The 16,104-nt window shown below is 40.7% G+C and overlaps 1 protein-coding gene and 1 long non-coding RNA gene across 2 annotated transcripts in view; both read left to right on the forward strand.

The window, feature by feature from the left end:
* The window catches only part of LOC110319747 (IQCJ-SCHIP1 readthrough transcript protein), a 719,522-nt gene that overhangs the window by 291,391 nt on the left and 412,027 nt on the right, over positions 1-16,104 (forward strand). The gene's annotated exons all lie outside the window — the stretch shown is intronic.
* Positions 1-16,104, forward strand: part of LOC115063815 — a 50,140-nt gene that overhangs the window by 6,461 nt on the left and 27,575 nt on the right. Inside the window, exon 3 of the long non-coding RNA XR_003843677.1 lies at positions 11,094-11,208. This is a non-coding gene — a long non-coding RNA (uncharacterized LOC115063815). The remainder of the gene's footprint in view (positions 1-11,093; positions 11,209-16,104) is intronic.

The raw sequence follows: 16,104 nt of genomic DNA on the forward strand, positions 1-16,104 counted from the left end.
AGGGGAAGGCCAGGTCCAAGTAGTGGGAGTGGGTGGGTAGGGGAGAAGGGTTGGGGGAGGGTATAGGGGACTTTGGGGATAGTACTTGGAATGTAAATGATGAAAATATCTAAAGAGAAAAAGAAAGAAAAAAGAAATTAACTAATAGAAAAAAAAAAAAACCAAAAAAGAATGCTATCACTGAATCACTGACAGAAAAGAAAGATGAAACATTTATGCAACTGGTCACTTGTTGACAGTCCCTCCTAAGGAAATCAGTACTTCCAGCCTATTTTGCACATGTGGAGCAGATCACATCTGTAGACACAGAATCAGAGGATGTGCTTGAGAAACCATGGATATAGCACAAGAATCACCCGAGGGGAATCCCCTTGGATACGCCAGGAGGAAATGATGGGGTGAAAGCAACACCTGACACAAAACGAGCTGGGAATATTAATGATCACCACATCCGAAAAGACAATGCATTGCTTTAAAGACATTTCCACTGTATTAGTTGGTGAGAGTTGAATCTCTCTGAGGGAAACACTCACGGCTGATATTCATTCATGAATCCTATTTTTAAAGCACTATAATCTTGCATTCTAAGACAGGAATTGAGGTGTGTCTTAATGCGACAAATGAATGAAGAGAGGCAGAGTAAGTCACACACGGAGTAAGAGCAAATGGATTCTAGGTGAGAAAGGAGGGTCCCAAGGGAAGACAGAAATCGGCTTGTACATTCAGAGTCAGGAAGGGTGGACATTCCATGTAGAGGCAATAGAGTCACCACAGGTGCAGAAGGCAGGAAACAAAGAACACACAGAGATTGGGGAGCAAAGGGCAAAATTCAGAGGGAAACAACATGATCTTCCGGTGTGCAGGTAGGGAGTTAGGGGTAATCTAAGAAATCCTTTAGGACTGAAATTGTGAAAACTCTTAAATATTAGACTCCGGGTATGTTTGTTCTGCACCAGTGGCTTCCAGCTAACCCACCAGGCACATGAAGAGTCTTTCAACTTGATGGTCAGATTCTTTCAACTGGATAAATGTCCTATCCACCACCTTTTTGTATCAAAGCAAAAAATTTTACTACAGCACATATATACACACACTCTCACACACACACTCATGCATACTTACATACCCCCAGTCAAATACACACTCTCTCACACACACATACACATACTCATACGTACATACACATTCACATACACACACATCTGTACTCACACCATAAGCACACACATACACACTCATATACATATACACTCACGTACACACACATACATCCATAAACATATACACTCACACACGCTCACATATATACACATACATACTCACATACATATACACTCACATACATACACATACATTCACACACACACATACACTCACAAACACACTCACTCATACTCACATTCATTCTCTCACATATATAAAAACACTCACACACATCTATACTCTCACACATATAAAAACACACACATACACTCACAAACACACTCACTCATACTCACATTCATTCTCTCACATATATAAAAACACTCACACACATCTATACTCTCACACATATAAAAACACACACATACACTCACACATACTCACAGACACATATGCACTTATACACACATGCATACTCACATACCCATACACACACTCACTCACACACATATATACACATATACTCTCATATATACACACTCACACACATACACACACATACATACTCACATACAAACATATACACTCACACATTTACTCACACATATAAGCATACTCACACATATGCATACTCATACGCATACACTCAAACACAGATACATACACACTAACACAATCACACACATACACTTACACACATATACACATACGCACACATACTCTCCCATACGCACACTCAAACACACTAACACACAAATATTCTCTCTCTCTCTGTGTCTCTCTGTCTCTGTCTCTGTCTCTGTCTCTGTCTCTGTCTCTGTCTCTCTCTCTCTCTCTCTCTCTCTCACACACACACACACACACACACACACACACACACACACACACACTACTAACACTGTTGCAATGATATCTCCCAATAAAGCCTAGTGGGTCATATGTCTTAGTGTTTAGCAGGACACTCCTTATGAGGAACAGATAACATAGAACAGAACAATATTTACTGTAATATAGGGGGTGTTGCCTTGTGTGCATTTAAACAAAGATAGAAACGGTCATGGATGACTGCAAACATGTCTCCCCCACAAAAGTGCAACTAAGTTATAGTTCCCTGTCTGTGACTCTAGCCCTGTCCTCCATTCCCTCGTCCCATCCTTCCTTCTCTTTCTCGTTCCTCCCTCTTCTTCCATCTCACTCTCGTCATCCCTTTCTTCTTCATAGAGTCTTGCTATGTAACCCAGGCTTGCTCAAACTCAAAATCCTCCTGCCTCGGTCAACAAGGAACCTAGAGTCCTGGCCCTCCCGTTAGCAATTAGAAGCATGCAAGGAAGTTAAAAAGTTCACTGATCATGTTGAGATGATAGAAAATAATGGTGTCGTTCAGAGGAGAGTAACATAGCCTATCTGTGGCTCTGTTGTTCAGAACTGTACATGAGCAAGAGTTCCTGTGATCAAATACTTGTTCAGGCCACTTTCCATTGCTTCTGTATGTGTCAAAAGAGAACAAAACAAGACATGCTGGGAACAGAGAATAAATAAAGATGCATAGGAGTAAGTTTCTCAGTTTCCACATTAACATCATCAATCTAGTTTTGACACTTGAGTGCTGGACTCTGCTAGCCACCTGAAGGGTTTGTTGATTTGTTTGTTAAGCACTGGCGTTAAAGATGCTATGAGTGACTTCAGTGAGGTCCCAACTCTTGTCTCAGCCTCCTCATTAGTAAAGTAAAACAGACCTACTGTGGAAATAGAAGGACATGATTTGGTAAAATCCGTAGTCCCCTTTGGACCAGAGAGGCAGCTCCACAATTAGGAGCACATCCTGCTCTTGCAAAGGGCCCAACTTCAGTTCCCTGCACCCACTTTGGATGGCTCTCAACCGCCTGTCACTCTAACTGCAGGCTGACCTGGTGCCTCTGGCCTCCACTGTCATACACACTCACATGTACACCCCACATACATACACACTATTAAAAAAGAAAATCCAATAGAACCTCTTGGGCTTTGATAGAAGCTTAATAAATGAGAAATCATGGCTACGTTATTTAGTGCCATCAGGAAAACATTTTGAAAACCATTCTAGGTAAAGATATAGAAATTCTGGTGAAATCAGAATGTCTTTTCAAAGAGGCTGTAAAGTCTCCTGTACAAAATTCCTGGCACACTGAAGTCTCTACCTGTTAATTTGGGGTTCAGTGATCATGAATAATACGTCCAGAAAATACCTAGATAATACTGAACACAGTATATCATCTTACATATTTTGGGTCCTTAAGTTATCTATTCCTTAACCATTTGTAAGAATATTTATTGTAAGAATATACCATAAGTCCTAAATATGAAGGAGACACAAAAATATAGATCACTGTTTCATATAGCCTGCACATAAGATACGTGTACATATCCATATATGTATGTAACTATAAAATAGGCAAGTAAAAATTGATTCATACAAAACACATGTACAATATATGAAGTTAGATGTTATTTAACAGTATAGATTAAAACAATAATTAACAGCATATTAATAAACATAGATGTTCTTTAGCTTAAATGGATTGTTTCCCAGTAAATTCACTGTAATTTGAAAAGACATTTGATATGCACATTACCAGGCAGGATGTCTTTAAGATCCTAGTTTAGCAGCACAGCACACTGTACAGCATCCATCAGTTACCCTGGTGATAGCCTGACTGACTGAGAAACTTAGCTCATTGCTGCTGCCCAGCATGGAGAAGGAATATCACACCATGTGTCTCTAGCCTAGAAAAAAAACCTAATTAAAAACCCATTCAATTCCTAGTGCTTCAGAAAATAGATAAATAAATTCAATGTGAGATTTCACTGGAATGTGTCTTGGTTTTACATCACATTAAATAAGGAAAATCCTAAACTGAACCACCACTTACTTATCAAGGCTTTACCTATACTATAATTATTTATCAATGATTAAGGGTTTGTTTGTTTTTAAGATACAGAACTAATTCACTTCTTGAAGAATGGCCGGGCAAGCGTCATGTAGGTAGGACCTTGTTGGTCTGACTAAATGGCTGAATAGCAGGAGAGTTGCCTGGGAACTGAAGAGCCATGAGGCTATACACATATAAAATGACTTAGTTTCATTTCAGCACATTCCCAGTAATCTGGCCGACAGTAAGAATCGTGAAAGCAAATGCCTTCATAAGCTTAAATGTTTGTATTATCCAGAAACAAGGAATCAGAAAGGCAGAAATGATGGGGAAATGGCTGTTCAAATTCCAGAGTATCTGAAACGCTGGGATTTCTAAACGAACAGTGCCACCAGACCAAATACTAGTCAGACCTTGGGTTTGAACCATGGCCCAGACCCTTTTTCTAGCGCTGCCATGTCTCAGAATCCTCCTCAGTATAACTGTTCAGGGCATGTGTAATGTCTTTGATCCTTGGTTTCTTCCTTTTCAGTAAGAATAAGCATGTTGCCCTTACATTGAATCATCATTGTGTCACCGTGAGGGTTAAACATCTTCATGAATATGTAAAGGATTGGCAATCTTTTCACACTGTTCCTGCTAATCTTCCTGCTTCAGTTGTAGTGGGCAGCATGTGTCTGATGAGACTGCTGTGTGTTGACTAAATTGTATCATTTTAAACGTTGCTACAGAAGCTGGGTGCAGTGATGCATATTTCTAATCCCAGCACCTAGGAGACAGAGGCAGGACAATTACCACAAGGTTCAGGGACTCGCTGGTCTACATAGAGAACTCCTGGCCAGCCAGAGCACTATTGTGAGACTCTGCCTCGCCCTCCAGAAGGATTTGCTATAGAGAATAAATTTGAATGCATGTCCAACAAACCAAGAGAAGCCACCTTTGCAGCACATGCTTCTTGATAGTGAACAAGGGGAATAGAAATAAAAGAGAAGTAAGACCATCATTTTACAGGGCAGCCATGCCACACCGTGTTATAGACAGTGACACTTCATAGCATAGGCTCATCTCCTTTTGTAGTACTGTGGTCCTCAGGATAATGTGGAGTGGTGCGGAAGGGGACAGTTGTCTCCAAAGAACTACTTTGAACTGTCAGCAAGAGAGACAGGAAGTAGATCTTGGCATCCCAACTTCCTATACAGTCTTTCCAATGTCCTTCCCTACCTACTTACAAAACAGCAAATTGTTTAACTCAAGTTTCCAAAGGGCTATTGAAATTGGGGGGGGGGGGGGAAGAGCAACAATCAAAGCACAGCTTGTCTTTGTGTGTCTCACGGAGGTGCCAGAGATCACCCTTCTGGGTGGCAGGTGCCCTTGACTCTGCCACACCCTGCTTTAATCATCCACAAACCCAGCCTTCCCTGCTGGTAACCTGATGGCCTTCTGCTTTACCCAAATGTTAGAAGGATGGATTTACAGCTAAATCAATATTTAATCTAATGTACCTCTCTTGACTCCATTTGTAAAATGGCGTGTAGATCTTGGATAAGGACGTAAGCCTGCAAGCTGAACCAAAGCCATTTGTAAGGCAGTAAACTCCAGCGGGGGGACAGATAATAAATGTTGAAGAAAAGTGGAGGTTTCCTCCACAAGGAGCAAAGTTCTGCTCCTCTTTGTCCTCCCCTTTTTATTACAGATACAGAAAAATGAAGTCAATAGTCATTTAATTGTGTCTTTGCAAATGAAGCTTGGGATGCCAACAGGCCCAAAGACATTACAATAATGAAGAAAAGTACTTTAATAATAGGAGTAAGAATTCTTTTCAGCTATTATAGTGCTTCTCAAGATATTTTCACTACCTGGAAAAGGCACTCTGCCTGCCATTTTTTTCCGTTTAATAAAGTGAAAAATAAGTACACGGATACTAAATGAAATTTAAGTCTTTCATTCGTTATGGAGATAGCTACATTTCAAACTGCTATTGGTTCAAAGTGATTTGTTCAAAGCCACAGAGGTGTTAGCTTTGAGCAAGAAATAGCCATGGTCCTTGGTCTAATCTTGTAAAAACTGATGGGGCCTACCAATCTTAGAAAGAAGGTGTTGCCCGTGGAATGGAAATGATGGAAAAAAAAAATGAGATTGAGAGGAGGAGAGAGATGGGGGGAGAAGGAAGGATTCGGGGTGCGTAAGAAAACATCTCTGTGGTCAAAACAAAAAAAAGAAACATGCGGAGAAACCATGTGGGATTACTGGGCTCTGCAGCATTGTGAGTGGGGAAGACTGCCCTGATGATCACAGAGAATCAGCGTCTCTTAGAGAGAGCTTTTACATCTTTCTTATTGGCAAAAAGAGACTCGTTTTTTAATGAACAGTTCAAGGTTTCCAGTTCAATGAATCGCTTTACTTAATTTAGATGTGCCCTTGCCCTCCCTGTGCTAATAGAGTGCCCTGAATTCAGGAATGTTCCACATGACCATGGTTTTGATTGACAGGAAAAAAAAATCACAGCAAGGGATTCATACCATAAATTCACAATTAAGTGATGCTGCGAGGCATACGAAATGAGCAGTGTTTCATCAGTGGGTTCTACGGCCTGAATCTAAGCACCATAAATCAACTGACTGCAGGCTCCCATAAGTACCATGTGCTGTGTCTCCATGGTAGCTAAGGCTTTTGAGACAGAGTTGGACCCAGGACAAAGGAGTTCATTTTCATAAGACATATACTCTAGATACATGTTTTTTATTTATGGTGGTAAACTGTCATGTGCTAATCTCCTTTAGCCACTGTCCCCAACACCTTCTCAAATGGACACATCAGAATAGAAGAGTGGTGCTCACTATATATAAATCCACCATCAAATCAACTCCATTCTCTCCTTCAACACAATGAGCTCCTGGAAACTCATCCTCTGTCACAATTTTGAAGCATTTTCTGAATCAAAATCATTTTTAATTTGGAAATGTAAAAAAAAAAAAAACATACTCAACTTTGCAAAAATCCTACTCTTTTGATGGTGATAAGATTTTAAACTACTTCTCTTCATTCTCTCCATAAGCCAGGATCTCATTATAAGCATTCAGCTAAGGGCTGAGCTAAGAAGAGGCGCACAGGCTTCTCCTCATCCAAGTCTTGCTCACCATTAGACTCTCGAGCGCTCCGCAGTGATGCGCACAGACTTAGTTGGCACTTTGCACTGATGAACACATGATGCTGTTCCAGAGTGTTCTACCTGCCCTCCATCTCAGGGTGCTTATTCAGACCCATCCTCTTTCTCCTCTGTCTCCCTGGCCCAGCATCCCAGACAGGGCATGGTATTTTCAGAACTTTACAATTCCAAGTCTCTTTGCCTTAAGTCTGTAACTTCTTATCTTGGAATCCCCATCCTATTTCTTCTCATTCTGTTCTTGGAAGATTCAAGGACAGTAAATGATTCTCATCATTGGCTGGCATTGACATCTTAAGATTTATAGCTTAAAGGACAAGTGTGAATGAACACTCACCTCTCAAAGGATTATGACACAATGGAACCTGAATTGTAATTGTCAGGATTATTTTCTTATAGAAGGCTCGTGTGAAACCAATGATTGGCCAAAACTGAAAGCCAATTATGCAGGTATTCTATGCTAAGGGCAAGAAGGACCAGTAGCTGTTTGCCTCTCATCTGTCTTAGATGCAGTTGATGGAATCTACAGCAAGGATTCCTTAGAAGCACTGTGCTATCTGCTGCTAAGCCAGATCCTAAGGAAACTCATTTAAAACAACAACCTGAATGGACAGAGTCATGCAATCTTGGGTAACATTCAGGAAAAAGAGGACAAGGACCAAGATCTGGGTGTCCCTAAGTACTGACTGATTGTACATATTTTATCCCTGAGTTTGAGAGTCGAACAGAGGTCCTGTAGTTAAAGATAATGAATGTGCTTCTTTCTTTAAAACAAAAGAAAATTTCTGTAATCATACGAGCTACCTTTTAGTTTGTATTCATTTTTGTATATCTATAAATTTGGACACTTGGTAGCCAAGAAGTCTTAGATTTTCCCATGTTTGAATGATTTAAGAGAAAACTAGAGATGATGGCAGAAGGGGCCTGAAAGCCCAAAATTCTTAGTTTACTCACAAAGAAATTGAAACCGATAGAAGTTGGTAATTTTAATCTAAATTCAGACCATGATGTGGAGACAGAGAAGAATGGAGTACAGGCTTCTGCCACCATGTGACAGCAGGCACAGAATTGACACAGTACTTTAGCTGGTGAGTCAAGAGTTAAGTAGAAAACACTTTACGATTTTACTATTACTATTCAGAAATGTTCTAATTTATACAGTTTAAGAACGAAACCTCTTCCTCCTTCCTGTAACTATATAACAAGATATAACGCTCAGCACAGGACTCCACCAACTAAGACCAAAGTGCTTGGCACTTTATTTGAAGAGAAAAATGGGGAGAAATGAATTTAAGTATTTCCTTGTCATTTTTTTCAAGAATCAGTAGATTATTTTTTGTAAATGCCTTGTATAGATGTCCTTTAATTTCTGGAGGAGGGTAATTGCATGGTTAAAATATATTTTTCTCCTCTAGCCTGGACTGGTTTTTATAAGGACTTTCACTAGACTAGGATGCTGCCTAGAGAAGGTAGATATGTCTCTGGAGAGTAGGTGGACATGTCTTTGCGGGGGAATCTTGGGCCAGGACTTCTCATTACACTTTATGTATGCTTGGAAGACTAGGTCTACACAGAGCAGAATCAGACAGATTCTACCTACGGATGTCCAGGGAAGACAGACAACACAGGACAGTGGTATATAGCATTATGTCTTACGGTTTCCAAAACACTAAGGAATTATACATGTCTTACAATGTATAGAAATCTAGCCAGAGTCCCAGGACAACTAAGAGATAAAGAAAGGCTTAACAGAGGAGGATGGTCCTGTAGTGGGAGGAACCTATTTCATAGATGTTGAATCTGAGTTCAGTCAGCAAGGTCAAGATACTTGTCAGTGTGCTGCACTAGTAACACTAAGCCTAATCCAAATGACTACGGCTCTGATTTGATATCTAGAGTGTGTTGTACTGTCTCGCTGAAAATTCTGCTCAACCAAGAGATGCAGGCACGGTGAAGAGACCAAACTGCCAGACATGATAAACTTTAATTGCCCATTTCATTATCCTGAAAAACGGTCTAGAAGAGAGTAAATAATTTTTGTAGACATCTTGGGGACAGGGTGGAGAGGAAATACATGAGGGTGGAAGACCTTCCAATCCATAAGGTGAGGAGAGATGGGACAAAGCGAAGAAGTAGGAAGGCACGCTGTGTGGACATTCTCTTTCCCACTCCAGGCCACCATATCAACATCCACAGTAGCCATGGTGAAATGAAATATGCAAAACATGTCCTTCCTTTCAGTTAAAATTTTCAGGTATTGAAAATCTAGCATACCAACAAGAAGAATAGCAGGAAGTAGGCTGGGTGCGAGCTATCCTAGGTTGGTGAAAGGCGGAAATACCTACACCCTGAAGGATTTGAATGGCCTGAGGGACGAGGTTGTCCTCTGTGACACTGACGATCCTCTGAGCCAACTGAACCGTATCAAGTCTCTCTGAAATGGACACTCAGATGAGCTTCAACCTAATAAAATAACGTAATGGGATTTTTCACTCTGATCAGATGGTTTCGGTTCCAGTTTGAGATGACTGATCACCTTCTCTCCGAGGCTCACTCTTCCTCCCGCCTCAGGAGCTGGGTGGATGAGCAGTGACTGGGTTCCAGGGATGTCCCCTCACGGTTTGGGTCTCAGACGAATACAGTGAGACTTTCAGAAACTGTTTAACATAACAAATAAAGGTGTCTTGGTTTTTTTTTTTTTTTCTATTTTGTGTTGAGAAAATGATGAGAGAGAATAATGGGCTTCATTTTAAAGAAAATCAGATAGATTGATCTTCTCATTTATACAGCTACAAGGAGTTTTCACATTTTGATTTGGAAAGATGAGCAAAATTTAGAGCTGACTAGGTGCCTTATACCCTAGAAGAATTCCTTCATAGAGGGGAAAAAAGATCATTCAAGAAATCTAAACCTTACACTCACCTCACAGGCATAGACATATCGCTACATCTACCTAGTTATATAAATTGTTTAGAGCACAGTGGAGGGCAGAAGAGCTCAGAAAATACCTGCCAAGTTGTCAGGAAAGCAGTTAAATAGAGTGGAATGTCCCACTTCATAAAAAAAAAAAAATTAAGATCCTGATGGGCATTTTTCTATACAAAACCACTTTGTCAGATTTGCATAGACCCTGACCTTGAAAGTGGGAGAGTGAGAAAACGGAATATATCAATCGATAGGTGGAAATCTTCATATAACTAAGCAGGAAAATGTGTAAATTTTATTTAAAGATTATTAGAAACGTACTAGCATGACAAGAAGGATTGCGGCCGCTACGTCATCCTCACAGTACTACATCACCCTCACAGTACTACATCACCCTCACAGAACTACGTCATCCTCAAAATACTACATCATCCTCACAGTACTACATCCTCCTCACAGTACTACATCATCCTCACAGAACTACATCCTCCTCACAGTACTACATCACCCTCACAGTACTACATCACCCTCACAGTACGTATTTACTCGGTGAATTCTATACAATTCAAGTGGCAAAATAAAACCCATCCATACAAATTTGATAAAAAAAATTTTAAATAAAACTTTATGACAAAAAAACTTGTAGGAATCACTACTTTCTTGTATATTCGTTTTTATATTATTTTTACCAGAAAAGCTGGATATGGATACTGATGATCATGCTTGTAATTAGCTCAACTTTCTCATTAAGGAATGCTGCTTTAATAATTAAGGTATTTCCAAGAATGATGGCTAATCTAATTGGAGATAATTATCAGCAAATTAGAATGTATTCTGTGTTGTGCTAATGATGCATGCTAACTGTATGAAGAGATGACTTGGTAAACAAAGATGGTACCTATCTTTGTCTTGCCCATTCTTGGTAACTTTTTACTGTTTCTCTTTTTTATCAGATAGAATGATAGACAAGCAGACAGATAGACCATGGGCAAATGGTGCCTTGATATGGCTAGATCATTTGCGGCTGGGGAAATTACAACGTTGGTACAACATACTGGGAACTTTATGGTAAGCTTCAAAGTTGAACTGTATGAACAAGAGATCTTAGTTGTAAATTCTTTAATGAGAAGAATGAAGGAAACTACAGAAAAAATGATTAGTTTTATTAATATTCTATTTTAAATGGCATGCATTATATATTGATTCAGCACTAAAGTATGCCAGGCCTAAGGAAAAATCTCTGTATTTTAATAAATACTACATAACATCTTCTTTTTTTCTTTGTGTATGTAGGTATGTGCGGTGTACAACTATGTGAATGTGTTTTGTGTACAGGTGTGTGTGTGTGTGTGTGTGTGTGTGTGTGTGTGTGTGTGTGAGTATTTGAGTGTGGGTTAGCGTATAGTTTGTATGAGTACAGTGTGTGTGTAGAGTCTGTGTGTATGTTTGTGTGTATAAGTATTTATATGAGTGAGTATATGTGTGTTAGTGTATACAGTGTGTGTATGTGCAGAGTCTCTGTGTGTGCATGTATGTATGTGTTCATGTGAAGCCCTGAAGTTGAGGTCAGGAATTATAATCTCTCTTCTGCTTTATGCTTTATGATAAGATGTCTCAGTCAAACTCAGAGCTCACAAAACACGGCTATTTTTGCTGGTTCAGTGTGCTCTGCGAACCCCCATCTCTGCATTTCTGAGGTTCTAATTACAGTCAGGTCACGATGACTACCTAGCTTTTGTTTATATGTAACTGGGGATCCAAACTCCATCCTCAGGTTTTAGAGCTTGCTGTCCACCTACCCTAGGCTAATCGCTGAGAACCAGGCCAGTGAGAGAACCTGTCACAATGCACATGTGGATGAGACCTGAGAAACAACATCCAAGTCTGTCATCTCACCCTGCACATGCAAATGCATGCACATGTGAACCCATACACATAAGCCATGCACACATGTGTATAAACATGCCAAAAAATTAAAGCACACCTCATCTCACATGTGTATGAAAATTGCTATAGTGTTCTGGAGAGATAACCCAAAAGAAACTTAAAATACCATACCATGGACTCAGACGGATTTCTGAAAAGTGTGTCCATTTGGGTGACTCTTCACGTTGCTCCATTTTTATTCCTCTTGTTCTCTCTAATAACTCCTTTCTGAGGTCTGGGTAACAAGCTCTCTCTAACATGTCTATCCCTCTCTTGAGAAAGGTCCTCCACCCACCAGACACCCTTCCTGCTCATACACAATCCCTAAGTCACTCCTGACAGCTCCAGCTTCCCCAGGCCAGGAAGACAAACCCAGCCAGCATGCCTGACATCAGAGGGTTTCAGGGCTCAGCTGGTCCCTCCTGGCTCTGTTTCTTCTTTAACTTCCTGAAAACAGAGACATGTGTTGAAAGTTACACATTTAGTTTAACCTCCTAACAGGGAGCTAACTTTTTTTTTTTTTTAAGTTAATGGTTTGGGATGGTTGTAATAGCTGCTTGTAATAGGTAGTAAAAGAGGTTCTTGGACTGAAGCCAAGCTCACCGTTGGTGGAAAGCACAGAGAGATAATCACTCAGGGAATTTATACATCGAAGAAGAAGAATGGATTACGACATCTGAACTTGATAAATGAAAGGCAAAATGCCTCTAGGGAATTAATGTTTAACCCTTGGGATCTCAAATGTTAACCTGTTAACCCTTAGGAGTTCAAAAGTTAAGAAAGGAGAAGTTTAAAATCATCTTTTTTTTTTTTTTTATCTGATTGAGAGAGACAGAGACAGAGACAGACAGACAGACAGACACACACACACAAACACACACACACACACACACACACAGAGAGAGAGAGAGAGGGGAGGGAGAGAGAGGGGAGAAAGAAGGGGAAGAGAGAGGGAGAGAGAGGGAGGGGGCAGCCCCAGGGAAACCACATTTCCTCTGGGAAGTGCAGGAGGAACTAAGAGCTCTTTACAAGCTCACTTTAACACTTTTCCACGAGCATCTGAGGTTCAGTGAAGTCTTTCGCCTGTTTCTATACTTACATTCTTCATCCTTGTTCTAAATTTTGGCATCTAAAATCACACATCTACTTGACAATTCAGAGGGAAGATGACAGTAAGCTTCGCCTTGTCTCTTGCTATATGCTGCAGCATTCAGTGAGGGCATGTGGTCTCTGCACGCACAGGTTCAGGCATGTCTGCTCTTTTTTCCTGTTCCTTACCCCCACAGAGTCTCTCGGCTTGCCACTGCTACCATCCTTTATCTCCTGGGCCTTGCAAAGGTGGAATGATGCTGAAGTGAGGGCGCACTACTTCTACTGCAGACATCTTAGGGTTATGGCCCAGAAACTACCAATCCAAACAGTTAAAATGATCAAAAGGAGTCGGGAAAGACTTTTGCAGACGTCTTGCTCCCACTAGTAAATTTTAAAATTCATTTGCCAATTATTGCTAACTTTTTACCGAGTGCATGTCAGAGCCTGAGGGGCCAGAATTAGGGATGAGAGCAACAACCTTCACCTGGAGGAGTTTGCATACATTGTAGTAGGGAAGGTTGACATCTGAACCAATTGTTTTAGAACTATGTGATAACTGTATTTAACAAATGGGACAGAACTATATGCAAAGGAATATTTTCTTGAAAATGACTAAGTCAAAATTAAATCAAGGCTAACCCCCAAAGCAAAGATAATTCATTAGCTCACACAACTAAACCAGAAAGATTTGAAGCTATGAACCCTAGGGCAGACACAGTAGCTACACCTACACATGCGTTCTTTCAAAGGAGAATTAAGTTAAAGCCAGACTGTTATCGGACTATAATCCAAGTGCAGGAATGTCTTTCCACAAAGAGATTTAGACAGAGGAGGGTCACATGAGGACTGTGCACTTTACCATGGCAGTCTTAGAAAATTGATTCAGGGCACCACATCATACGCTGCAAGCTTCCCTGCTGACTCCTGGAACCACACGCATGGCTGTGAAGCAAGGCTGCCTGCTCTGTACAGATGCTTTCTCACTACACCCTCGCCTGCCGCGAGAGGCAGTCTCTAGATGCTTTCGACATGTTTTAAGACTCTGCCTCCTCCCTGTGCCTTTGTCTGCTTTTGTCTGGACAACTGCTGTGGCATAGGGAATGTCACTCTCAAAGTGGCTTTGGCTCAACAAGGAACCATCTCACAGAAGTAACCCTGAATTCAACTCTGTCCACACCACACCAGGTAAAGTCTCCAAAGGAAAGCCGTTATGGTAGTTGGTGTAGCTGTGGAGATTGCCATCAAAGAGCTGTAAACTCCAGGCCAGCCATCTGACTCAGGTTAACTGACCACTGGGACCACAGGTTAACGCTTAACTACAAGGAACTTAAAACGTACTTCTTAGTCAATGGGACCGTTTGAGTAACTTGAATTGTCGGTTCATTACTAAATTTATGTATTAGTAGCTCTATAATAATCTAGTATATGAGTGCGATATAATCATTTAACCGGTCCTCATGGATACCACTAGCGCTCTCTGCAAATTTTGCTTTTATAGAAATGTGGTCAATTTCTACCCTTGGAATTTCTGAAAGTTTGGCGGCCTAGCAACCAGCTGATGCGTTCTCCTGATGTTTCAACCCTCACCGCCTGTGTGCTTATTCCTCCTCCCCCTGACTGATTTTTAGAGAGAAAAAGGAGGTAACACTGGCCTGTCAATCATATGCATTCTAGGGAACCAGGCCAACAAGTTGCTATGCCACCTTGAGTAACAAATGATGACTTTGGCAACTCTGGTTCCATCTTCTATGAAGTAAGACCTTCCAACGTCTAACTCCAACACTCTGCCTTCCTTAATGCAAAATAACATTTTGCTATTCTGGCAATCTAGATTTTGAAAAATAATATGCATACCGTAAAGTGTTATCTTGCCTCATTGAAGTTCAAATAGTATGGTGATAAGACTATATTAAAAACATCTGTAAAACTCCACAGGAAAGAGTTCATTGTGGTCCATTAACCCCCCGCATGCTTTGATTCGCTTACTGTAATTCCTGTAAATGGGATTTGCACCAAGGCCACGTTAACACCATCTCGCTCTCTGCTGTGCTATTATCCACTGAGCTTGAATCAATTGGATGAAAGAGGCCTTTTCAAGTGTATTGATTTTCATTTACCCACACTCATCTGTTTGCTTTGCTTGTTGTCCATACATGATAACGGGGCAGAGTTGGACTTCTCCACGGTGTTGTGTCTTAGTATTTAATATTTGAATAGTTATGTCTAAACATTGGCATAAGAATTACAGAATTTTTACTGGAAACACGAGTTTTACTTTTAATGGCGTAACGCGGGGGGCTTGAATCTTCTCAAGTCAAAAATAAAGCTGCCTGAGGAAGAATGCTGTAGACAATGCCTTCTCCACATGAACACATCCAGTTCACACCATCCCAGCCCCTGGGGATCTCACACCAGCGGTCCTGTTCTTCACCTCAAGAAAGTAGATTAAACATAGAGACCCATCCAGGCCTGGAGAGAAGGCCCAGTGGTTAAGAGCACTCACTGCTCTCTAGAAGGTCCTGAGGTAATTCCCAACAAACACATGGTGGCTCACAACCATCTATAATGGGATCTGATGCTCTCCTCTGGCATTTGGGCAGATAGAGCACTCATATACATAAGATTGATTTAAAAAAAAATAAGAAAAAGTTTTGAAAAAAACCAGGGGTCCACGAAATGTTGTCTAGAAAGTGATTCTTCTGTAGGCAGAGTGTTTACTCACTGTGTGAAGCTGAGTGTTCTACTATACTCTCCTATACTCTCACGGTGTGAAGCTGAGTGTTCTACTATACTCTCCTAGTCACTCTCCTGTTTCTTGGGCCAAAGACCATCAGAACAAAAAGGAAGCATGAACTATAAAGATGAAGATTTCTTGTACTCTTAAGTTGGTATATAGTGGTCTGTGTGTGTGTGTGTGTGTGTGTGTGTGTGTGTGTGTGTGTGTGT

The sequence above is a fragment of the Mus pahari genome, chromosome 4 (genome assembly GCF_900095145.1).
Source record: "Mus pahari chromosome 4, PAHARI_EIJ_v1.1, whole genome shotgun sequence".
NCBI lineage: Eukaryota > Metazoa > Chordata > Mammalia > Rodentia > Muridae > Mus > Mus pahari.